This window comes from Myotis daubentonii, chromosome 17 (genome assembly GCF_963259705.1).
Source record: "Myotis daubentonii chromosome 17, mMyoDau2.1, whole genome shotgun sequence".
NCBI classification, from domain to species: domain Eukaryota; kingdom Metazoa; phylum Chordata; class Mammalia; order Chiroptera; family Vespertilionidae; genus Myotis; species Myotis daubentonii.
Genome location: NC_081856.1, coordinates 6593065 through 6618922, shown reverse-complemented (window position 1 = coordinate 6618922; position 25858 = coordinate 6593065). Strand labels below are relative to the sequence as shown.

Sequence of the window (25858 nt, the reverse complement as noted above, 5' to 3'; positions counted from 1 at the left end):
GCCTGATAAGGGGGAGCTCCCCAACCCCCTGATCGCCCTGCGGCTGTGTGTGACAGGGTCCGGTGCCCCAACCCCCCACCCCCACGGGACCTGCTCTGTGTGTGACGGGGTAGAGCCATAACCTCCCCATCGGTCCTGCCCTGAGTGTGACAGTGGCGGCGCCGCAACCCCCTGATCGGCCCTGCTCTGTGGGTGATAGAGGGTGGCACCCCAACCGCCCCCCACAGGCCCTGCTCTGTGTGTGACGGGGTAGAGCCCTAACCTCCCCATCGGCCCTGCCCTGAGTGTGACAGGGTGCGGCACCCCAACCCCCTGATCCGCCCTGCTGTGTGTGTGACAGGGGGCAGTGCCCCAATTCCTCTATCGGCCCTACTCTGTGTGTGACAGGGGGGGAGCTCCTCAACCCCCTGATCGGCCCTGCTCTGCGTGTGACAGGGGAGCTCCCCATCCCCCTGATGGGCCCTGCTCTGTGCGTGACAGGGTACGGAGCCCCAACCTCCCTGATGGGCCCTGCTCTGTGCATGACAGGGAGCAGCGCCCCAACTCCTCAATCGGCCCTGCTCTGAGCCCAACCAGGGGCTGCACCTAGGGATTGGGCCTGCCCTCTGCCAACTGGGAGCAGGCCTAAGCCAGCAGGTCGTTATCTCCCGAGGGGTCCCAGACTGCGAGAGGGCACAGGCCGGGCTGAGGGACACCCCTCCCCGCCGAGAGCACAAATTTTTGTGCTCCGGGCCTCTAGTCATATATAATAAAAGCCTAGCCCTAACTGGTTTGGCTTAATGGATAGAGCATTGGCCTGCGGACTCAAGGGTCCCTGGTTTGATTCTGGTCAAGGGCATGTACCATGGTTGCGGGCACATACCCAGTAGGGAGTGTACAGGAGGCAGCTGATCAATGTTTCTCTCTCATCAATGTTTCTAACTCTCTATCCCTCTCCCTTCCTCTCTGTAAAAAATCAATAAAATATATATTTTAAAACAAAGTCTAATATGTTAAGTGTCCAGTTGTCCAGTTGTCCATTCAACTAATCAAAGCGTAATATGCTGATGATATGCTAAGACTGCTCAACCGCTCGCTATGACGTGAACTGACCACCAGGGGGCAGAGAGTCGAATGGTCGACCAGTCACTATGATGTGCACTGAACACCAGGGGACAGATGCTCCAACTGGTAGGTTAGCTTGCTGCTGGGGTCTGGCTGATTGGGACTGAGCAAGACAGGCTGGACATGCCCTGGAGCCCTCCCACGGTCCCTCCCTAGCTGGCCAACCTCCTGCATCCCTCCCTGGCCCTGATCGTGTACCAGCGGGGTCCCTTGGCCTGGCCTGTGCCCTCTTGCAATCCAGGCTGAGGGAGCTCCCCCTACCCAGTGCATGAATTTCGTGCACCAGGCTTCTAGTAATTTAATAAAAATAAAATAAAGTAAATATTCCACTGTAGAGAATATTTGAAGGAGAATCTCTTGTTTTTCAGGTCTCTGTCCATGATGTTATCATTACCCTCCTGACCCCTGGCCTTGCCTCCATTCCCTAGAGGGTTTTTAAAAGTAAACCATGTCAAATCCAAGAAACCACATCATCTTATTCAGATATACATGTTAGTGAGGGTTGATGAAGCTCTTTCTGGGCCAAAAGCACTGCTACTCATTCCAGTAAAACTTGAGATTGCTGGGGCAGGGGGGCCGGGGGAGGGGGTGGTGGTGGTGGTGCCGAAGGCTGATTTCTGGGCCTCATCCCCAAGTACTCTGATTTTTTACACACGGGTGAGATGAATGGGTTACACACACAGCAGAAACATCTGGTAAGAGGACACCAGCTTTGCACAGAGGGTCTGTGGCCACTGTTTTTAGCACTCCACATTCTTTACCTACAGGTTCTCTGCTCTGTTCGGGAGGCTGTCATTACAGCAATCTTACCCGAGACAAATGATGCTGAAAGTTTCTCTTCTAAACTTCGCTGTTGACATCAGTCTTGCAGGGTGGCGTGTATACCACAGATTTGGAAAGAACATCAAATGATGAAGCCCTGCTTTTATTCACAGCAAAAGAAACTATAGAGCAGAATCTTTCTTTTCCACCCTCTCCAAAGGTGGCATGTAGCTTTCCCACAGTATCGGGTTGCTGGTCTAGGTACACACACAACCTAGGTGATAATTCACTTAGGTTTAAAGTACTTTTTTCAAAGCCAACTTTTCCAAACAATGAATCATCTACATTTGAAATGCGAGGAGAAATCCTAACCCACTCTCAAAAAAGGGACAGGGAGGCGTATTGTACTGGACAAAGAGAAGGGAGAAAAGTATTGACAGGACAGCAACCTACAGTACCCCTGGGGTAGAGAGAATTGTTGAGATCTCATTTCTCACACATAGAAAAGAAGGAAGAGCATAACACTGATTAAATTTCATTATTTTTTGGATGTAGGTATTGGAATACCTAAAAAGAAGCCATCATTTGTAAATATAATAGACAAACCAGTGATATAAACCTATGCTTAAAAAAATAAAATTAAAATTTTAAATCAGGTTAATAGAAGGCGAGCCTCAATCCTAGAAAAAGATGTGTCTTTAAAAAAAAGTGAGACATACAATCTTTGGTAGCTACTTTATAAATTAATCATTTGGAGAAATATGGGTGGGGCAAAAGTAGTTTTACAGTTGTGAATATGCAAAACAGAGTTTATCGTGTATTGTTGTTTATTAATTATTGTGTTATGTTCCATATTAAGGTAAACCTACTTTGTCCACCCTGTGTGTTGAAGAGATTAAAAAACAAAGAAGTAAGCACGTCAGACAGACCTGAGATCAACTGAGAGCCCCCAGTGCACAGCTTCCTGCTGAGGTGATGAGAGACCTGAGCGTGCACTTAAGGCTGCGGGGGAGCATTTCTGATTTGCTCAGGAGGTTCCGGGCCTGTAGTTAATCCCACAGGAAAGGGATAAATCGATGCCACAGAGACTATACTGAGCCCCGCTGGTCCAGGATGCACTGAGGAAGTAATGCCTTTGGAAGAAGGGGAAACGAAGTCACAATTTCAAAAGCCTCACACACTGTCATGAAAGGAGCAGGCTTTACAGCTACCTCCGGAGGCTCATCTCAAGGACTGACTCTCCCAGTGAAGGCACAAGACCTCTGGGATTCTGAATGTCTCCAAATCCCCAAATTACCCCCAATTTCTGGCTAAATGACTATTCCGGGCAATGTCTGCATCCTCTGGTTTCTACAACATTAGTTTCTTTCATGAAATTTCTGAAAACAAAGCTGAGAGGACCAGTACTAGGAGCCTGGAGTCAGTGCTGCTGTGGGGTCAGTCCCTGAGAACTCCCGCGTCCACTCTGGGCCAGCATCTGCTGACTTTCATCGTCTACAGTTAGTTAAACTGTTGTTGAGATTGCTTGTAAAATACTAAAAACTTAATACATATTTAAAAATTTCTAACACGCTATTATAACTATAGTTAACATAAGAAAACAACCTCATATGCTGCCCACAAATGAAGGAATTTTGAATACGTGGCCCACTTTTGAATAAAACCGAAAGCCCACAATAGTGTGTTCCCGTCCTAAGTCATTCAGGAAGGAGAGATTCTGGGAAGAGTGTGCGGGGCTGGCAGGAAACTCAACTGAAACTTCAATATCCTTCTATTAATTACCTGTATTTTGGGAGGAATCAATAGCCCCATTTCATTCAATCTGGGCGAGATCTTAGATTAACAGACCTCCGCTCACCCTCCCACCCCCACCAATGATCTTGTTCACACTTGTGTTAAATTTGGTTGTTAATACCAAGTGCTATTTCCCCAGCTGTGAAGTCAGGCTAGCAGCTGCCTGGGCAACCAGGCCCCGCTGCACCAGCAGAGCTACAGCGGCGCAGTCTGCCCAGGAAGGGAGTGTGGAAGGCTGAGGCTCTCTGCTGGCCTGTCACACTGTGTGCAGTATGCTAAGTGACAACAGCGACAGAGGCAAAGGAAAGAAAGAACACAACCAATTTCTACCCATAACACATTCTGCTTCCAAATTGTTTTATTTATGGGATACTACGTTGAGTTTGATCATTTTAATTTTAGATTTTTCAGCATTCTATGCACAGAAGCGAAACCTTATGATTATATAAACATTCCTGATTTCTACTTTAATATGTAAATATTCCTGGTTTCTGCTTTAATTTTAATAAACTTAAAATTTCCATAATCTCAGAAACAGTGTGCTGTGCTGAAGATGGTAGAACCATAAAATGGAAGGAGTCTGGGTTTTCTTTCCTTTTTAAAATTTTATTAAAGTACTAGAGGCCCAGTGCACAAAAATTTGTGCACTCAGGGTGGTCCCTCAGCCTGGCCCGCACCCTCTCACAGCCTGGGACCCCCTTGGGGGATGTACACCTGAAAACAAAGCCGAGAGGACCTAAGCTGGGATTGGGCCTAAGCTGGCAGTCAGACATCCCTCTGGCAGCTCAGGAGCCCTTGGGGGATGTCCGACGGCAGCTTAGTCCTGCTCTCTGCAGTCGGACATCCTTAGTGCTGCTGAGGAGGCGGGAGAGGCTCCCACCACCGTCACTGCACTCACAGCCGTCAGCCGGGCTTGTGCCTGAGCGGAGCTCCCACTGTGGGAGTGCACTGACCACCAGAGAGCAGCTCCAGCATTGAGTGTCTGCCTGCTGGAGGTCAGGGCGCATCATAGTGACCGGTCATTCTGCCGTTAAGGTCAATTTGCATATTACCATTTTATTATATAGGATAGTTGACACACAACATTATATTAGTTTCAGGTGTGCAACACAGTGATTCTACATTTATGTACCTTATGACATGAATGCCATGATAAGTCTAATAACCCTGAAATTTGGGTCTTTATGTCACCATGTGGAATGCCAGCCACCACCCAAAGAAAAGTAGCATGGCAGTGTGACAGGACTAGAACGAGGGCAGCCACTCGAATTCTGCAGTTTCCTCAGCTGTCTTCACCCAAATACACAAAATGGGGCTTCATGTTTTTTTTAACAATTGGTTTCTGCTCCTTTGATTAAAAAGGAGTCTTTAGTAAAACCTCTACCACTGTGGCAATGTCAGCGTTTGTTAATTCTAGGTGATGGGCATTCTAGTGGCCGCCATTCTATTTCCTACTAGAAGCCCAGTGCATGAATTCATGCACTGGTTGGGTCCGGCTGGCTGGCCCCGCCCCCTGGTTGAACAGAGTTGGCTATTCCTCTCCTGTTTTACAGGAATGCGATATTCTCACTACAATGAGCATTACCATTGTGGCATGCTCCTGAAGCTACATTCTCCTCCACTGTGCCACCCCCTGTTCCCAGCGCCACTACTGCTTATCGCCTCGGATTTGGCTCAGGCGCATGTGCAGCTCCAGACTCTCCTCCTTGACCTCCACGTGCATCTGAATAAAGTATTAAGTATTATAATAATAATACCTCATGAAATATTAAAGTCATGACTTCAAATTTTTCAAAACTGTAGGGGAAGAGATTATCTAAATGGTCTAAAAAGGTATGAGAGTAAAGGAAAGAGTGTAATTCTGTGCAAATTAAAATAAAAATAGCTAACACTTTCTGAGCACTCATGTGCCAAGTACTATCATGAGTCAGTATTTCTATTAACTCAGGATGTCCTTGAAACTACCCAATAAGGTACATACTATAAGCCCAACTTTACAACCAACGTGAGAGAGAGTGCTGAGAAACACTCCTAAAACAAAAGCTAATTTATGTTAGCGACCAATCAAAAAAGGTCTAACACAATTTCAAGACCAAATTTTGCTTATTCAACGTTCTTAAGATGGAAATCTAACACTCTTCTTAATCCTAATGCTCTATTTTAGACACCAATTCCATTGCTTACTATTTTCTAGATACTACATGAAGCCATTCTTTGGTTCACATCCCAATGTCACTGCCCAAAGTTACATCATCAAAATGTCACCCCTTGACAATGGCAATCATCTGTGACCTCTCCTCTGGGCACTCCACGCTTCCCTGCACCTGAAGACTGTCAACTCCATGTGCTGCTCGAATTGGCTGTAGAAAACGACCCCCCATGGGATCTAACCAGATCATACTCTGACTTCTCAGGCTTGTTTTGAGGATTAAGTCTACTCCTGCATGTAGCACAGTGCTTGGCACATTGTAGAAACTTAAGAAATTTTAGAAATGCCTCTGAAAAGCAAGATGTATCAACCCCCTTTTACAGAGGAGCTCAGCCATCTCAGAGAAGTGAAATCCTTTAACTGGAGCCCCTCGGTAAGTGGTGGAACCAGGCTGGAACCAGCTTGGTCTGGCTCCAGCCCCAGCAGACCTGACAAGTCTGGTCAGTCCTGGTGGTCTCCGCCTGGCAATGCTGCTGCAGCTCGGCATGTGATGAATTCTGGCCAATGGCACGTGGAGGAATGTCTGCAGGGGAACTCCAGGGAAAGGTTTCTTACTCTGAAAAGAGACACAAGAGCCCTGGCCAGTGGTTCTCAATGGTTAGCGCGTGGGCCCCGTACACTGAAGGGCCCAGGGTTTGATTCCCGGTTCAAAAGCATGTACCTCAGCTGCAGGTTCGATCCCCCACCAAGGTAAGAGCATGTTGGGGAGGCAACAATCAATGTGTCTCGCTCACATTGATGTTTCTCTCTCTCTGTCTCCCCCCCCCCCCCCCCGCCTCCCGACTCCTGCTTTTTCTAAAAATCAATGTCCTCAGGTGAGAATTAAAACAACAACAACAAAAAACCCAAAAGAGACACAGGAAAGCCCCTTTCTACACATGTGAACTGTCCAGTCTGGACGCGACACACGCTGTTTCTGCACAGGATCAGGCCTGAGTGCAAACCCTCATGGAGAGGAGGCCGGTCTGAAGGAGAACTACCGAAAGGAGGGAGTCAGGCTCCTGCACAACCGAGTAACTGCCCGACCCTGGGTTCCTTGTTATGTTTGTTATTGAAACAAAATTCCCTTATCATTTAGGACCCAAAAGCTGACAGGATCTTGACACATATGATATGCACCGTGGACAGTAACACAGATCTCATGGAACCTATTGTAGCAACTTCGGAAATCAACTGCCCATTCCTTGGAGATGTTCCCAACTCTCCTTTTCTCACGTAAATTTTATGTATTCCCAAGCCCATATTTAAGTGAAACCACTTAAAAACACCCTATTCCAAAACTTGTTAGAATATTTTCAATGGTTTCTATGATCACAAATAGATACAATTTTAGTCATATAGATGGAGATGCATAATCATGATGGACTTAACACAGGATATTAGGAAGAAAACTAAGTTTCTAATGAGCCTGCTTCCTTCCTCTCCCCACCCCAGCCTTCCAAACTCAGGCTCATCATCAGTGAGCTGCATGCCATACTCGGGGAACAGGAACAAACATTTCCCCTGGGAACAGAAATTCCAACACAGTCTACTTGGCGAGAGCAATGTGAGGTAGTTTTCATGGACAGGCAGACATACTGTTCCTATGGAACATTCTGGTATCAAGATCCAAATGGGCTGGAACCTCAGCTCAGCATGGCAAAACATGCAGCACAGGAAGCGCAGCAGCAGCCGCGGCCTGGTCTCCGCACTGAGTGCAGCCTCCCCAGCAGGCCCCGGTCCAGGGCAGCCCTGCACCCACAGCAGCGCCCCTCCCTGTCCTGAACAGCTTCTCCGGGCCTGAGAGCTGCCTAGATCTGCGAAGCAAGTGACCTATTCCTGGGTAGGGAAGGCTGGGTAGTAACATTTACAATCAGATATATTTAATAAATTTGTATTAGGTAAAGCATCCAAAAACAGGCCTGGGCCCCAGCCAGTTCGGCTCAGTGCATAGAGCAGCCGTGGGCAAACTACGGCCCACGGGCCGGATCCGGCCCGTTTGAAATGAATAAAACTAAAAAAAAAAAAAACCGTACCCTTTTACATAATGATGTTTACTTTGAATTTATATTAGTTCACACAAACACTCCATCCATGCTTTTGTTCCGGCCCTCCGGTCCAGTTTAAGAACCCATTGTGGCCCTCGAGTCAAAAGGTTTGCCCACCCCTGGGATAGAGCATCGACCTGCGGACTGAAGGGTCCCAGGTTCAATTCCGGCAAGGGCACATTCACTCTCATTATTGATGTTTCAATCTCTCTCTCCCTCTCCCTTCCTCTCTGAAATCTATCTATCTATCTATCTATCTATCTATCTATCTATCTATCTATCTATCTATCTATTTAAAGAAACATTAAAAAACAGGCCCGGGACAACAATTTCATCTGACTTGGGAAACATGATCTCTCACAAAAGTCCAGTTTGAACCCACGCTGAAGCTTTCTCCGAGGTCCCCTCTGGCAGTGCGGACACTAACTGCGCCTGCTTCAGGAGCCCCGGGGCTGAGGTCAGCGCCCTGCCCGCAGAACAGCCCTGCCCAGGAGCAGCCCTGCCCGCAGAGCAGCTGTCAGTGCGGAGCAGCTGTCAGCGTGAGGGGGTTCCTGTCCTAATCCCGCTCTGACCTCAGACTTGAGCCTGAGAACCTGTCAGAAAGGTGCTCTCACAGTGGGAGACATTGAGCAGCAGCTGCTGTGCTCCCAGGCTGCGGCCATCATTGGGCTTTTAAGGACTCCAGTGCCACTCTGGCTGCATGTCATGATGCCCGGGGACAGGGTGCACAGTCTCCTCGCTGCCACACAGGACAGGGAGCCCAGTTCCCTCAGCGCACTGTGGTCGAGGGCAGGGGTCTACCAGAGTCTCCTCAGCATTTGCAGCTGCATCGTGTGTGTGGTTGACCCAGTGCAGTCGTAGTGCTAGAACTATGTATACTACAGAGAGTAATATAACTGGCCTTCTTCCAGAAAATTAAGAATGAGTCATCATCAATTTCATTCATGAAACAAAAATGATGTAAAACTCCTTCTAGAACAACTGAGAAAATAAATAAATTGAAGGATAAAAGAAGGTTGAGGGAGAGAAGGCAAACCCTACACAGAGAGAAAGCTAGACAGACGGTGGATAGCCACAGAGACAAAGGTAGACACAGGCCATCAGGGCAGAGAAGCAGAGGCCTGCTAACCTCTGGCTGCGGAGCTGGCTGCTGGTGGCGGTGCTATCCTGGTGACAGCTCTTGGGGCAACGCTTCTCATGGTTTCTCTCTTCACATTTGAACTTGGGGGACAGAGATGGGAACGTCACGGTGAAGAATGGAATCAGGGTGCTCGTGAATTCTTCCTGATACAATCTTACAACTCCCAACAATGCTGGGCCTGCAGTGGCTGCTCCAGGGGCCTCGTGCCTGGGTTTGGCTGCTGTGTCCCACAAGCAGTCATTGCACTTATCTCGTAGGCAGCACTGCCAAGAAAAACATCCCTGTGCTTCGCTCCTACACTGATTGATGTTACACATCTGTGATGGTTAGTTTTGTGTCAACTTGGCCAGGCTGCACGACCCAGATATTTTTTTAATCCTCACCCCAAGATATTTTTTCATTTATTTTAACAGAGAGTGGAAGGAAGGGAAGGAGAGAAGAAGAGAGAGTAACATCACTATGAGAGAGATACATCGATTAGTTGCCTCCTGTGCATGCTCCAACAGGAGCCGGAGATCAAACCTATAACCCAGGTATGTGCCCTTGACCAGGAATCCGCCACCTTTCAGTGCACAGGCCAATGCTCCAACCACTGAGCACACTGGCCAGGGCAAGACCCAGTTATTTAATCAAGCACAAACCTAGGTGATGCTGTGAAAGCAATTTAGAGACTGGATTAGCCTACAATCTGTAGTTGCCCTCTATGTGAGTGGGCCTCATCCAGTCAGTGGAAGATCTTACAAGCAATAACTGAGGTTTCCTGGAGGAGAAAGTCTCCTGAGCCTGCAGCCTGCCCGCCTGCTCTGCATGCTTCAAACTTGCCAGTCCCACATCTGTGTATGCCAATTCCTTAAAGTAAGTCCCCTGCTGTATCTGTACTTCCTATTGGCTCCATTTCTCTGAACCAATGGTGACATTGGCCTTTCTATTTTCAACCATCTACACTGAGTATCCCATGAGGCTGAGACCCTGATCCCAGGGGCTACGGTGGGCTCAGGAGCGCTAAGTTTACTCCCTAAACTTGGATCAAGGTTTGATTGGCAGCAGATTTCCCTGTCTGCAGAGCTGCTCCATCACCTTTGCTACATTTGATTCTAATACATAATGCACAAAATAATTATGTATTTAGATCCCTATGTTTCTAATGTTATACATTATATGTATATGTAAAAACATACATTTAGTTATATATAAAATTATATACAAATACAAGGTGGAGCAAAAGTAAGTTTATACCTATGAGTACATTAAAGTTTATTCTTGCATTATTTATTAATTATTGTATTATTTATTTGTATTACAACTGTAAATCTACTTTTGCCCCACTTTGTATATCCTTACCTAATAATAGACAAACATGCAAATTGACCATACTTTTGCTACACCTTAAGCCATGCCCACCAGTCAATCAGAGCAAATATATGCAAATTAACCCAACCAAGATGGCGGCCGGCAACCACGGAGCTGGAGCGAGCAGGAGACTTGCTTGCTCTAGTGATGGAGAAAGCCAGCCTGCCGCCGGCTCTGAGCTCCACTCAAAAGCAACAAAGTTTCAATTATAAAAGGCAAATAAACCCCAGATACCTGCTTTCAGCCGGCCGTGGCCACGGAGCTGGAGCAAGCAGGAGGCTTGCTTGCCCCTGCGATGGAAAAAGCCAAGCTTCCCAGCAGCTGCTGCCTCCTCTCAAGATAACAAAGTTTCAATTATAGAAAGTAAATAAACGCCAGATACCTGCTTCCAGTCACCATGGCCACAGAGCTGGAGCGAATAAAAAAACAACAACAAAAAAAGGAAAGGCTGGGAGCTTCAGTCGCCAAGGAGCTTGATCAGTCTGAAAACAGCTATCAGCCCCTCACCTAGGTTGGCCAGGCACCCCAGTGGGGACCGCCCCCCTGAAGGGGGTTTGGGCAGCCTGAAAACAGCCATCAGCCCCTCACCCAGGCTGGCCAGGAACCCCAGCAAGACCCCCACCCTGAATTGGGTTGGGGCAGCCTGCAAACAGCCATCAGCACCTCACCCATGCTGCCCAGGCACCCCAGCGGGACCCCCACCCTGATCCAGGACACCCTTCAGGGCAAACCAGTTGGCCCCCACCCGTGCACCAGGCCTCTATCCTATATAGTAAAAGGGTAATATGCAAATTGACCCTAACAGCAGAACGACTGGGAATGACTGGTCACTATGACACACACTGACCACCAGGGGGCAGACGCTCAATGCAGGAGCTGCCCTCTGGTGGCCAGTGTGCTCCCACAGAGGGAGCTCTGCTCAGCCACAAGCCAGGCTGATGGCTGCCAGTACAGCGGTGGTGGTGGGAGCCTCTCCCACCTCCTCAGCAGCAGTAAGGATGTCCAACTGCAGCTTAGGCCTGCTCCCCATTGGCAAGTGGACATCCCCTGAGGGTTTCCAGGCTGCCAGAGGGATGTCTGACTGCCATCTTGGGCCCGATCCCCCAGGGAGTGGGCCTAAGCCAGCAGGTGGACATCCTCCAAGGGGTCCCAGACTGCAAGAGGGCATAGGCCAGGCTGAGGGGACCCCCCGAGTGCACAAATTTTTGTGCACCGTGCCTCTAGTACTTATACATAAATATACAATATAATTTATAATTATATACTTTATATTATACTTTAACTTATATTAAAACTTTACAAATTATAAATAATTTATAAATAAATATAATACACATAAATACAAGTTATAAATAAATAAAAATTTACAGCTCTAATTTATATCATAGAGGCCTGGTGCATGGATTCCTGCACAGGTGGGGTCACTCAGCCTGGCCTGCACCCTCTAGCAATCTGGGACCCCTTGGGGGATGTCGGAGAGCCGGTTTCGGCCCGATCCCCGCAGACCAGGCCGAGAGATCCCACTGGTACATGAATCCGTGCACCGGGCCTCTAGTATGCATAAGATCTTTGGTTAATCTCTTCCCACCCTTCCCCTCCCCCCTTTCCTCTGAGATTCATCAGTCTGTTCCATGTTTCCATGCCTGTGGTTTCTGCTCCTGTGTTGAGGTCTGCCCCTGGTGGTCAGTGCACATCATAGCTACCGGTTGGCCGGTCGCTTAGGCTTTTATATAGACTAGAGGCTCAGTACACAAAATTCATGCATGGAGGGGCGGGTCCCTCAGCCCAGCCTGCACCCACTCCAATCGGGGACCCCTTGGGGGATGTCTGACTGCCGGTTTAGGCCCACAGGGATCGGGCCTAAACCGGCAGTCAGACACCCCTCTCACAATCTGGGACCGCTGGCTCCTAACCACTCACCTGCCTGCCTGATCACCCCTAACCTCTCTGCCTGCCTGCCTGATCACCCTTAATTGCCTCTGCCTGCCTGCCTGCCTGACTGCCCCTAACCTCTCTGCCTGCCTGCCTGATCACCCCTAACTGCCTCTGCCTGCCTGATCAACCCTAACTGCCTCTGCCTGCCTGATCACCCCTAACTGCCCTCCCCTACAGGCCTGATCTCGCCCCCAACTGCCCTCCTCTGCTGGCCAATTTGGTTCTGATTGGTCAGTTTCTATGCCAGTCAGCGTCAAAAGCTCCACCTCCTAGGCAGCCATTGGTTCCTCACAGTTGACCCAGATTTGGTTCTGATTGGTCAGTTTCTATGCCAATCAGTGTCTCTGGGCCTATCAACAGGGCCTGATCAGAAAGGTGGGGCACGAAGGCCTGGAGAGAAATGGAGGCACGGCTGTTGGCCAGGCTAGGAGAGGAAGAGATGAAAGTTCTGATCAACGGATGCCACAGATGCTACAGATCAGACCCTGTCTCTCTCTCTGCAGGCCTCTCTCTGGGCCTGATCCACAGCCCCCTAGACAGTCAGTGCTGGGTCCAGGCACCAGCAGCGGCCCCAGTCAGTGCTGGGTCGCCACAGCAACCCAGCACTGATTTCGGGTCTGGTCAAACCTTCCGTCGTACAACCCTGGCTCTTTATTATATAGATCAGTGATTCCCAAAGTGGGCTCTACCGCCCCCTGGTGGGCGCTGCAGCGATCGGGGGGGGGGGGGGGCGGTGATGGCCACAGGTGCATTTAACTTTTTTTGTATTACCTTTCTATTCTGAGTTCAATAAATAGTTTCATAATTTCAAACTTCAATGTTTCTAATTTACACCTTTCTTTACTATATTTTACAAAAAAGGTAGAAACATTAATACATATATCTTTCTGTTTAATTGCTATTAAAATTTAAAAAAAATTAATTTCCAGGGGGCGCTGAGTAATATTTTTTCTGGAAAGGCCAAATAAGTTTGGGAACCACTGATATAGATTATAATTTTTTAAGTATATAATATGTTAATTACATATAGTTATACATAAATATGTTTATACTTTAACTAAACTATATGTGTGTGTGTATATATATAGTGTGTGAGCGTACGTTGAAAATACAGTAGAAAGATACATATAGAAAACACTGATTATATCAAAACCTTGGAGATTGGGTCCTCTGGTTAACCGAATTTCTTTGGTTGTTGGAAATTTGTCTCCTTTCTTTGTTGAACACATTTAAAAACAGAAAAGGGGGGGACAAATAGTAAGGTGTTAATTTAAACAGAAAAATATCAGTAATTACATGAATGTAAAAAGTCTAAATATTCCCATTAAAAGTTAAGGACTGCAGACTGGATAGATAAACAAAACCCAAGTAAATGCTGCTTACAAGAGTCCTACTTTGAACAAATGTAAGACACAGAGAGGTTGGAAGTACCAGGATGGAGAAAGAGACACCACACAAACACTAAACGAGAGCTGGTGCAGCAGTATTTATAGGCATGCAGACGTCAAGGCACGCAGCATTAGTAGATAAAAAGGAACATTTCATAATGACAAATGGAATTCCATCAGGAAGATAAAATCATTCTCAATCTCTAGGAACCTAATGATGCAGCCTCACAAGACACACACACTGCCTTGAGCACAGATCTGGAGTTACGAGCTGGTCTGGAGGGTTAAAGGGATAACACAGTGTGTCCACGGTGAGCACAGAGTACATGTGTGGGTACAGACACCAGCACATGCCCTGTCACAGCTGGAGCCACAAACTTTAAAATGAACTTCTTTCCTGTTTTCACATGTGAGCTTATAAAACATTAAAGTGTACAGGAATATGTTACTTTAACTGCAGCAAAGATTACTGAGCTAATGGCATTCTATTGTTAATCTGACTTTAACTGTAGCAGTAAATCAACTCCAAAGTACGGTTATTAATTTTCTCCTGGTATGAAGAGCACGTATTATTAAGTAATGCTTCAAAGAGCAGGCCACAGGCTGCGCTCAGATCTGTTGCACAGAGGCTGTAAAACAGGAAGAAAACAGAGCTGTCATTTCCAGGGCTGCTGTTCTGCCTATTTGTAAGAGTCACAGGACAAATGGCTTTTCTAAATAAAAGGACACAATGAAGCTTTTCCAAGAACTACCAGATTTTAAGTTATATTTTGTTGCCTATACATCGTTTTTTTTTTAAAGTTGGATTTCATCCTGAAAGATTAAACAGTACAACTCTAAATAAATGGGACAAAAGGAGTTTCCTTCCAAATGAAATGCAAATGTGTCCGCTATGTGAAATACTTGTACCTAGAAAGGCTTTCCAGCAGACAGAAACTCACGCACACTCATAATACAGATTTTTTATATAAAATAAAGATTCCCACAGAAGCTTTAGTCCTAAAACCTTCAGTTATGAACCATCCAAATAGCAAATCAATTCATTTTAGCTAATTAAGGCAAGCAGAAAATACTGAATTAAAATCCTTGGTCTTTTAGATTTGTACACTTCACAAAACTATGTTTGTTTTACAAAATAATCCATTTATAATGTTTTACTTCCAAGGCTCATAGTCTTGTGGTCAATACTCATTTTACCAATAAGGACAACACAACTAAAGCACTTTCCTTTCTTGGAAAAGCAGGGAGGCTGAATACTGACTGCCAGCCTGCTCAGCACTGCCCAGCCTCCCCACGCTCCTCCCAAACCTCCAGTCCTGACCGCACCCTTTCACAGGGACATGGCTTCCCACACATGCAGGCTGTCTGTCCCTGAATGGATAGAGCATCGCTGCAGGCCACCACCTGCTGAGGACAGGTACTCTGGCCTGCTCTTAAAGAGACAGATACAATAAGAAAGCGATGGGAAAATCCTGGGCAGCCGCTCACTCCCCACAATAGGTGGGCACTGCACAGCCTGCTGCTGAACAGTCCAGACCTGGCCAAGATGCTGAGACCCCCTGGTTTCTGTGGTTGTCCCACTTCCTACCGATCCTGGCTCTTCCCTGGCTCTTCGCCAGAGCCTAATGACGCCACTGGAAATGCCGATGTGAACCCCCGCTGTGCTGTACCCACGAGTACTTGCAAAGCACTGGATATGCTTCCACGTTTCCCAACGACACAGACATGGGCAGACAGCCCACTGCACTGCAGGTGCACGTGCCAGGGACCGACCGCCCAGCACCGGCTGCTGGCACATATTGCAAGGAAGGAGGGACTCAGCTAAGGCTGGGGGTTCAGGAAACCACTCCCAAATATACATAGAGTTTGGTTTTATTTGTTAAGGTTTGGAGAAAAGAACGAGAGAATTCCACATTTTAGTCATGTTTAACCACAGGGAAAAAACTTTCCATTAAGAAAGAAGCACTGTTGTGAATCCTTTTAACCGCAGGAATCAAACATTACAGAGCTTTGGAAACTCCCAGAGCTGCTGCTGTTCATTAAAAAAGAAAGTGCCCTTTTCAGAGCTAGAGCTTTCTCTTTCACAAATTAAAAGATCAAACATGCAGCCCACCTATAAGAAAGCAGCAGTGCCTGGGTCTCCCTGAGACCAGCAGGACGAGGGTGAGTGAGGGAAGGGCCACGAAGGCGGAGGCCGTGGAGGCAGCCTCCCATGGCCTCTGTGGACCCGGGTAACTGCTCACGCCGCCTCCTGAACAAAGGTGACTACTGCTCATGAGAGAGAGGTCGCAGGACCAGGAGCACCGAGTGCTCTAACGGAGCCCAGACCATCTGATACCGGAGAAGGTCTGTATTTAGGTAAGTTAAGAAAATCTAAATTGGATTCAGGAGAAACGCAGGAAACTGATTACCAGGCTAATTATTTTCTCTCTGACAACAGAGTATCCCACTTTACACACCGAGGAGGTAACTAATCTTTTCTCCTTCCACATTCTCCAGCAACACACACCTGCTGCAACGTTCTCCTCACCACGCGGCCATCGCAAATGGACCAAGGGGCGGGGGGCGCTGTGCGGCTGGCCCGGGCACCACGCCTGCTCTTCTTGCGCTTCGACTTGCACTGACTAGTACAACTGCTGCTGCGGAGGAGGAGAGCCTCCTGTTGTCTCCCTTCCTCACGACCACGTGGGCCCACAGGGGTACCCTGAGCGGGGAAGCCAGAACCTCTCACAACTGGCCACGCCCTGCGGCCCCAACCCAAAGCTGGCTTAACCACTGCTGGCCATGAGCCATGCTCTTCCCACATCAAGGCTCCAGCCGGCATGTGGCATGTCATTTCTTACAAATATGAAAAGTCTTTCAAAGTGATTCCACTTGGTATCTGTTTAAACCATTCTGTATGTGAAACAGTCACCCGAAAAAAAAGAAAAAAATATTTGTAAAAAATATTTCATTATAACAATTTGAAAATTGTTTCCACTTCTGGGGGTTAAGACGGTGCACAACATGATGTAGTAAATATTTTAATTCTACATGGTGCTCCAGGTAGGAGAGGTCAGCTTTACTGAGGAACATTAATAGGAAATATATTATTTTTGAAGCGGAAGGAATATGTCTTCATTACTGGCCCACATTTTCAAAGGTAGAACATATTTAGTCTTTGGTTTTTCTGTATTATTTATTCTACTTATATTCAATCACTATGCCGTTTTTTTCAAAACTGTGCTTGCAGCGAGGACGGTTATTAAGAAAAGGCGGCATTTTACTCAGTCCCGGAGGGTAAGAGTTACCCTTACTGTCACTGCCTCTCCAGTACCTGCGATGCAGGGCACTGCGCCCAGGCAGCCCAGCACCGACGTGCGCGGCAGGAAGGCAGGAGCTGGCCGGGTGTGCGGGACTCGGCTCCAAAGCTGGCCCACTCCACCCTCAGGCATCCATCCCAGTGCTTTCCCACCCAGGCCCAATGCGGTCGGCACCTACCCACTTGGAGTGTCTCCTGGAGGTTTTCATGCAGGGTCCGAGTGTCAAAACCTTAGGGAAAAAACTTAGAAAAACCCTGAAGTTATAGGTCTTAAAAGTGTTCTTGTGCCCTAGCTGATTTGGCTCAGTGGATAGAGCGTCGGCCTGCGGACTCAAGGGTCCCAGGTTCGATTCCGGTCAAGGGCATGTACCTGGGTTGCGGGCACATCCCCAGTAGGGGGCGTGCAAGAGGCAGCTGAATCGATGTTTCTCGCTATCCCTCTCTCTCTCCCTTCCTCTCGGTAAAAAAATCGATAAAATATATTTTTTTTAAAAAAGTGTTGTTATTCCTGTGTCATTCCACTCCTGTCACACTTCACGGCACCACCTGTGACAGCGTGAACCAGAGCTAACAGACTGTACTTTCAAACTGCACCCCATACCCCGCACAGAGCCCATCACCCCTAGGCTTTTAACCAATATTGTGAAAGAATGAACTGTGGAGGGAGTGAGAATGCGCTCAGTGCTCCGGGGCTAACTGGATTTGCATGGTGATGAGAACACATTCCTAAGGTCCTTTTCTTCTAATTTAGGAGTGGCTCTTCTGCAGGACAGATGAATTCATACCTTCTGCTGTTTAGCAGAGAAACCAGAAAGGACAGACTTTATTAACATAATTAACAGCCACCAGCCCCGCTCACCCAGTGCTCACCCAGTGTACTATCACGGTGGGGAGCGTGGACCTCTTGCAAACACATCACCCCGGAGGAGCAGGGCCAGGAAGCAGCGCACAGAGGCTCGGGCAACAAGCAACAACGCTGCAAGAGGCAGACCTTTAAAGTGACGATGGCACAGGATGGCAACATGAACACCACCTCTAGCTCACACTCCTTGAAAACGAAAACTGAACCAAGCTGACTCCCTCTGAATCATGGGAAAACACTGGGTTATCACAGGGAAAGGCATGCCAGCAGCTGTGGCAGAGGCTGTTTTAAAGAATGCACCTTGTTGATCTTCTAGTCCTCCTAACCCATTGTCATTTTAGTTACAAATCATTCATGTGCAGCACATAAGGCTCCAGACACAGGACAAAAACACATTTTCCCCCTGGGGGGTGGGGGGCGGTAACTGATGTCAATAGCTGCAGCTGTGACTGTGTAATTACCTGTTTGCACTGACGTGGCCCACAGTTTAGATTTAATAGGTCAGATGACAATGCACAAAATGCACTTAGCCTATGATTACCCCTTTTCAAACATTCTCTCACTCGCAACTTCGACCCTGGGAACATAGCAGGCACAGACTTAGGTCAATAAGAAACACTGGCCAACACAATAGGCCTTGCCTCAAACAGCGCTGTTGACAGACACCAGCACAAAGGAGATGAATGGAGGCCCCCTCAGTCTCACCCAGGGGGAAGAATGAGTCAGTGTACTGCCGCTCTGGGGCTGTTTGTACAGTGTATGCCGCTTTTGTCCTCGGCCACTGTTCACAGCTCAATGGGGCGACACAGCCGAGGAAGTGCGGGCGGAAGGACCTCCACCTCTTCCCTGCGGCCAGCAGTGGGGCCACATGCACGTGACAGGCCAAGCGAGAGCGGGGAAGTCTACAGCTACAGCTCCTCCCACCCCACCTCACCGGAGGAGAGTGATTTTTGAGTTAAAGTACAAAGAATGTATTACTTAGGGTGCCCAGAAAAGTCACTATTAGCGTGATATTAATACAGTTGTTGACTGAATTATTGTTCACTTGGCTTCTGTCATATATCTCCTACTTCTTTTTCAAATGCTTGTGTTACATGCAAAGAGAGATCAGGACTGACTCAAAGTAGGAACCAAAGTAATGCAGCCAGGACTCAGCAGACACGGCTGGATCCGGGCCAGCAAGCAGGTGAGGAGGCGGGATCCGGGCAGGGCCGCAGCAGCCGGGCTGGCAGTGGCATTTCACCCGCGTGTGTCAATGCTGTACTGTCCCAAGTATATGCACACCTCTCTTCGTGCCTCCTTCCCACGGTAAAAGGGGTGCAACAATAAGGAGCCCAATCCAGGGGTAAATGGAATCCAAGATAACTCAGGGAGGGTGGACAGACAGCTCAAAGCGGGAGACGGTGTGCTTCGCACTGGCCAAGGAAACGGAGCTAGAGCGAGGGACGCGCGCCAGTGCTGAACAAAATGTCACGGCCCAAAGCCAAAGACATCTCGCAGGACTGCATCTGCATTTAACGTACATATGCTTTGGAATCAGACTGTGTGCAAGTTCTGGTTCTACTAACTACTAGCTGTGTATCGGTCCTCCAGATCTTAATTTCGCATCTGTAAAATGGCACGTCTATCCATTCCTTTATTCAAAAAATAACTGGCTCGGTTGGTTGGAGCATCATCCCATACACCGAAAGGCTGCAGGTTTGATTCCCCGTCAGAGCACATACCTAGGTTGCGGGTTCGATCCAAGACAGGGAGTGTACAAAAGGCAACCTATTGATGTTTCTCACATTGATATTTCTCTGACTGTCTGGCTTTCTCTAAAATCAATGAAAACATATCCTCGAGTGAGTATCAATCAATCAATCAATAAATAAATATTGAGGCAATACTAGTACCTACTTCATTGGTTGCCGTGACGATAAAATAAATTAATACACGTGAGGTACCAAGAGGAGGACCTGGCACTGTAAGGTGCCTATACTGAGCGTCAGCACTCTGAGTCCATGAGGACTTCTCTCTGACCAGAGGCTGTTTTTGTTTTTTTTTTAAAATATATTTTATTGATTTTTTACAGAGAGGAAGGGAGAGAGACAGAGAGCCAGAAACATCGATCAGCTGCCTCCTGCACACCTCCTACTGGGGATGTGCCCGCAACCAAGTTACATGCCCTTGACCGGAATCGAACCCGGGACCCCTCAGTCCGCAGGCCGCTCTATCCACCGAGCCAAACCGGTTACAGCGAAGCTGTTTTTAATGGTCTCTCGTAAATAGATGAAGTCAAGCTTTGTGGGTGCCACACATGTGACACAGCTACATATAGAATACACACGTCTATTAATATTAAAACTTTAAAAAAAGTGTATGATTTGAATTTTCTCCTAAATCTACATCAATGTACACCTAATAATTCCCCCTAAGGAAGAAAACAAAAATGAACATTAATTAAGTGCTTGCTATTCTAGGGGCCAGATAGTCTTCTAAGTGATTTATCTAAAATACTATTATTTTTGCAGTGAAGAAAATGAAAAATCGAGCATTCAGTAACTTGCTTATGATTACACTTTTAAGTAAGCAAACCCAGGCAATCTGACTTCTGACCGATACTGTGCTCAAAGCACGACATGATACTGTCTCATTAATATTCCTGTGAGAGCATCTACACCGACTGGCTAAGTTGTACTATCCTTATTCTTGGACTTAGCAAAGACAAGAAGTCACTTTCTTAGAAGCTTCTGACGTAGAATGAAACCATAGATCCACAGCAGCCTCAGAAACGATGATTTACTATGAAATAAAATACGTGTAAGGTATGTCCTTTTATCCTTTTGAAGAACAGGCAGTTGCTGACCACATCTCATCTAGCAGGAGTTCAAAAAGTAAAATTTTTTTTAAATGCCTTCATAAAGCCTCATCACCACACAACCTTAATTAGTTTCATGCATATGAATTCAATCTTTCTTACATGTTAATATATCTGTAATGATTCTGACAATGCAAAAAAGTTAATTAGTGAAAAATAACTGCTTTGAGAATAGATACTTTAACCATATAAGTGATTACTTAAAAGTAAAAAAGTCCCCCATTTCAGCAACTGTCAGAGTGCCTCTGCATGTTTAAATCTCTCTGTGGCGCTTATTCTCAGCTGGTCTGCCCAAGACCCCTGAGCATCAGCCCTGGTCCCCATCTCGGCCCCGTTTCCTCTCCAACAAGACAGAAGAAACTATCTGAGCCAAGAGAAACTCGCCAAACTGCAGGCACAAGTGTGCATGGGTGGGAAAGGAACTGTTCGTAGAAAGAAGGAGGTAGTTCACAGACCAGCCAATGCAGGTGATAAAAAACTTCAGTTCCCCCTGAAGAAGTCAGGGTGACAATATCCCTGGTGCTGAAGGGGTAAATATGCTCACAAACCATGACAGGCCATGCTGAGACAGAGCAGCCCACAGAAGTGCTACCCAGTATCTTAAACCGGCCCGGCAGGCAATCTGACTGGTGTACGGAGACTGGCTGAAGCTCTGCCCAATCTGTGGGTGGAAAAGCACCGCTCCTACTGGAGAGGATGATGATGACAAAGTTCCAGATCATGAGAGGATTTTGATGAGGCTTACAAGAATGAAGCAAACTGAACTGAGTCAACTCTGAAGAAGATAAACTTGAAGAAGTTACTGGGAGCTGCTATTTTACATTATGACTGCTTTTTCAAATTTTGTTTATGGATCTGATAAAATCTAGAGCTCTGATATTTTTTAGCCCAACGCCCCTGGAAACTGCAGCTCTTTTCAGTTTTTGCTCATATATAAACTAGAAGCCCGGTGCACGACATTCGTGCACTGGGGGGTGTAGGAGTCTCTCAGCCCGACTTACACCCTCTCCAATCTGGGAGAACCTCAGGGGAGCCCTCTCCAATCTGGGAGGTTCTGTCTGTCTTTGCAATCATATGAGCGAATTGTCTGAGACTCCAACTCAGTTTGGTTTGTTGCTCACAGAATAATAGAGGCATTTTTTTTCCCTTTGCTTCATTGGTGGAGATTTCCTGGAAGTTTTAGAATATCTTCCCTTTGATTTTTCCTAGACACTCTGATTTTACTTATGTCTCTCACCTTTGCTTTCCCTCCATCCCCCACCACAACAGTAACTTGCTCCAGGCTCACTTTGCTCTACTTTCTAGGACAGTGGTCGGCAAACTGCAGCCCCTTGGGTATGGCTCTTCCACAAAATACCACATGCGGGCGCACACGTACAGTGCGATTGAAAACTTCGTGGCCACACTCAAGGGGCCAAAGAGTCGCATGTGGCTCGTGAGCCGCAGTTTGTTGACCACTGGTCTAGGAGATCCGTCTGCCACCAGAACTATGATTCCCAGCATTCCTGATGCTCCCTGCGCTCTGGGCTTCCGCTTCCAGTCCTGGGGCTGCCACCAGAACTACTATTCCCAGAATTCCTGGGCTCCCGGCGCTCTTGGTTTTCCCTTCCTGCTCTGTCTTCGTCCCACGGCCTCCCACTCTGCCAAGTCCTCCAAGCTGCCAGCTCTCCCTCTCTGCTCTCCGTCTGGCGGCTTGGGGAGCAAAGTTCCCCAAGCCGCTCCACTCTCTGCCGGCTCTCCGGCTCTGCTCTCCACTGGGTGCCTGTGTATGCAAATTAACCCATCATCTTTGTTGGGTTAATTTGAATACTCACTCCTGATTGGCTGGTGAGGGTAGCAAAGGAATGGTCAATTTACATGTTTCTCTTTTATTATATAGGATCATTCTTTGCACCTAAGTAAGCTGAAGAGGCTTGGGAATAAGGTTTGAAACAAGTTGATAAAGTTCTTTGCCTAGAAGTAAATAAGTAAATAAATAAATAAGTCTACCTATCTCTCTGGTACATGTATTTGTTGGTCAACAGAACAGCAATACCAACCAAGAACCATGTAGAACTTAAGTAAAAATTTGCACTAATTTAAAAGTTCATTCCATATGACTGATTTCATTTATTCGTCAAAATCTTAACTTGTGAATTATATACAAATAGAGCATAAAAATCACATGAAAATTGTTCAAGGGTACTATCCCATCTAATAAATAGGGAATATGCAAATTGAACGTCCCACATCACAAAGATGGTGGTGCCCAGGCCCCTCAGCCCCACCAGAGTCCCCAAGGGGGCGGCAGGAGCATGATGTGGCCAGACCCACCCTCAGCCACCCAGCCGCCCAGAGTCAGGCCAAGGCGCAGGCAAGCCTCGGATGTCGGCTGCCCAGCCGCCCTGGGTTGGCCAAGGTCTCTAGTATAACATCCTATCTAATAAAAGAGAAACATGGTAATTAGCCGTACGTCCGCTACCCTTCCCATTGGCTAATCAGGGCAATATGCAAATTAACTGCCAGCCAAGATGGCGGCCAGCAGCCAGGTAGCTTGAAGCAAACATGAGGCTTGCTTGCTTCAGTGACGGAGGACTCCAATGTACCCGCCTGCCGCTGCCGGCCTCTGAGCTTGCATTTTGAAACATTGTTACAAATATAGAAGCTAAACAAAACCCCAGAAACCTGCTTTCAGCCAGCCGGGATCTCAGAGCTGGAGTTGAAACAGTGTTTCGATTATAGAACCCAAACAAACCAGATACCTGCTTTCAGCAGCCAAGGCCTAAGAGCTGGAGCCAAGCCTCAGAGCTAAAGCTGTCCCAGAATAAAAAAAGAAAAAGAAAAAAAGGAGCAGTTGGGAGCTTCAGTCACCCACCAGCCTGAAAACAGCCCTCAGCCCCTCACCCAGGCTGGCCAGGCACCCCAGTGGGGACCCCCACCCTGAAGGGTGTGTGACCAGCTGCAAACAGCCATCGTCCTCTCATCCAGGCTGGCCAGGCACCCCAGTGGGGACCCCCACCCTGATCCAGGACACCCTTCAGGGCAAACCAGCCGGCCCCCACCCGTGCACCAGGCCTCTATCCTATATAGTAAAAGGGTAATATGCCTCCCAGCACCGGGATCAGTGGAGCTGCGAGGCCTCCCGGCACCGGGATCAGCGTGATAGGGGGCAGCGCCCAAACCCCCTGATCGCCCTGCGGCTCTGTGTGTGACAGGGGGCGAGGCCACAACCTCCCTATGCACCCTGCTCTGTTCATGACAGGGGAAGGCGCCCCAACCCCCTGATCTGCCCAGCTCTGTGCCATAGGGGGGAGCTCCCCAATCCCCTGATCACCCTGCGGCTCTGTGTGTGACAGGGGGCGGCACCACAACCTCCCTATGCACCCTGCTCTGTTTGTGACAGGGGAAGGCGCCCCAACGCCCTGATCAGCCCTGCTCTGTACCTGATAGGGGGGAGCTCCCCAAACACCTGATCACCCTGCGGCTCTGCGTGTGACAGGGGAGCTCCCCATCCCCCTGATGGGCCCTGCTCTGTGCGTGACAGGGTACGGAGCCCCAACCTCCCTGATGGGCCCTGCTCTGTGAGTGACAGGGGGCAGAGCCCCAACCCCCTGATTGGCCCTGCTCTGTGCATGACAGGGCGTTGCGCCACAACCTCCCCATCGACCCTGCCTTGAGTGTGACAGGGGGCGGTGCCCCAACCCCCCAATTGGCCCTACCCTGAGCATGACTGAGGGTGGCATCGCAACCTCCCGATCCGCCCTGCTCTGTGCATGACAGGGGGCGGTGCCCCAACTCCCCAATTGGCTCTGCTCTGAGCCCAACCAGGGCTGCACCTAGGGATTGGGTCTGCCCTCTGCCACCCGGGAGCAGGCCTCAGCCAGCAGGTCGTTATCTCCCGAGGGGTCCCAGACTGCGAGAGGGCACAGGCCGGGCTGAGGGACCCCCTCTCCCCACCGAGTGAACAAATTTTTGTGCACCGGGCCTCTAGTAATATATATTAGTATATCACTTTACCTCTTAAAACTAATTTTTTAAATAGCCTGCAGTTTTCCTGGCTTTAGTCCTTTCATCATTCATAAAAAGAATATTTGATTAGCACAGTATAATCTGTATACTATGTAAAAATGTGACTAATATTTCATTACTAGAGGTCCAGTGCACCAGTGGGGTCCCTCGGCCTGGCCTGCAGGATCAGGCCGAAACTGGCTCTCTGACATCCCCCAAGGGGTTCTGGATTGTGAGTGGGTGCAGGCCAGGTCAAGAGACCCCACTAGTGCACTATCAGGGCTGGGGAGGGATGTGGGAGGTTGGCCAGCCGGGAAGGGACCACGGGAGGGCTCCAGGGCATGTCTAGCCCATCTAGCTCAGTCCTGATCGGCCGGATCCCAGCTGCAAGCTAATCTACCAGTCGGAGCGTCTTCCCCCTGGTGGTCAGTACAGGTCGTAGTGAGCAGTTGAGCGGCCTTAGCATATCATTAGCATATTATGCTTTGATTGGTTGAATGGACAACCAGATGACCACACACTTAGCATACTAGGCTTTTATTATATAGGACTAGAAGCCCAGTGCACAAAATTCATGCCGGGGCGGGGGGCCCCTCAGCCCGGCCTGCACCCTCTCCAATCTGTGATCCCTTTCACAATCCAGGACCGCTGGCTCCTAACCGTTCACCTGCCTGCCTGCCTGCCTGCCTGATTGTCCCTAACCGCCTCTGCCTGCTGGCCTGATGCCCCTAACTGCTCCCCTGCCAGCCTGATCGCCCCTAACCGCCTCTGCCTGCCAGCCTGATTGCTCCTAACTGCCCTCCCCTGCCAGCTTGATCGCCCCTAACTGCCTCTGCCTGCCAGCTTGATTGCCCCTAACTGCCTCTGCCTCGGCCCCCGCCACTGTGGCTTTGTCCGGAAGGACATCTGGTCTAATTAGCATATTACCCTTTTATTAGCATAGATAATAAACTTTCTATCTTACTTAGTATTGATTAGGACCCTTCTTTAACTAGGCTATCCCAAGGTATAGTTTTTCACCTTGGAAGGTATTCATTTTGATTCTTTGACTCCAATGTACACATCCTTTTCTAAAAATTGCTGAGCAATTGCATATATGCATTTAAGAGCAATCTTGATTCCCAAATGCTATGGACTG

The 25858-nt window shown here is 48.1% G+C and overlaps 1 protein-coding gene and 1 pseudogene across 1 annotated transcript in view; one reads left to right on the top strand and one right to left on the bottom strand.

Annotated features, from left to right (window-relative positions):
* The window catches only part of LOC132219917 (transcription factor BTF3-like), a 37086-nt pseudogene extending 15590 nt beyond the window's left edge, over positions 1-21496 (top strand).
* MRPS28 (mitochondrial ribosomal protein S28) overlaps positions 1-25858 on the bottom strand; it is a 91561-nt gene that overhangs the window by 22722 nt on the left and 42981 nt on the right. The window lies entirely within an intron of this gene.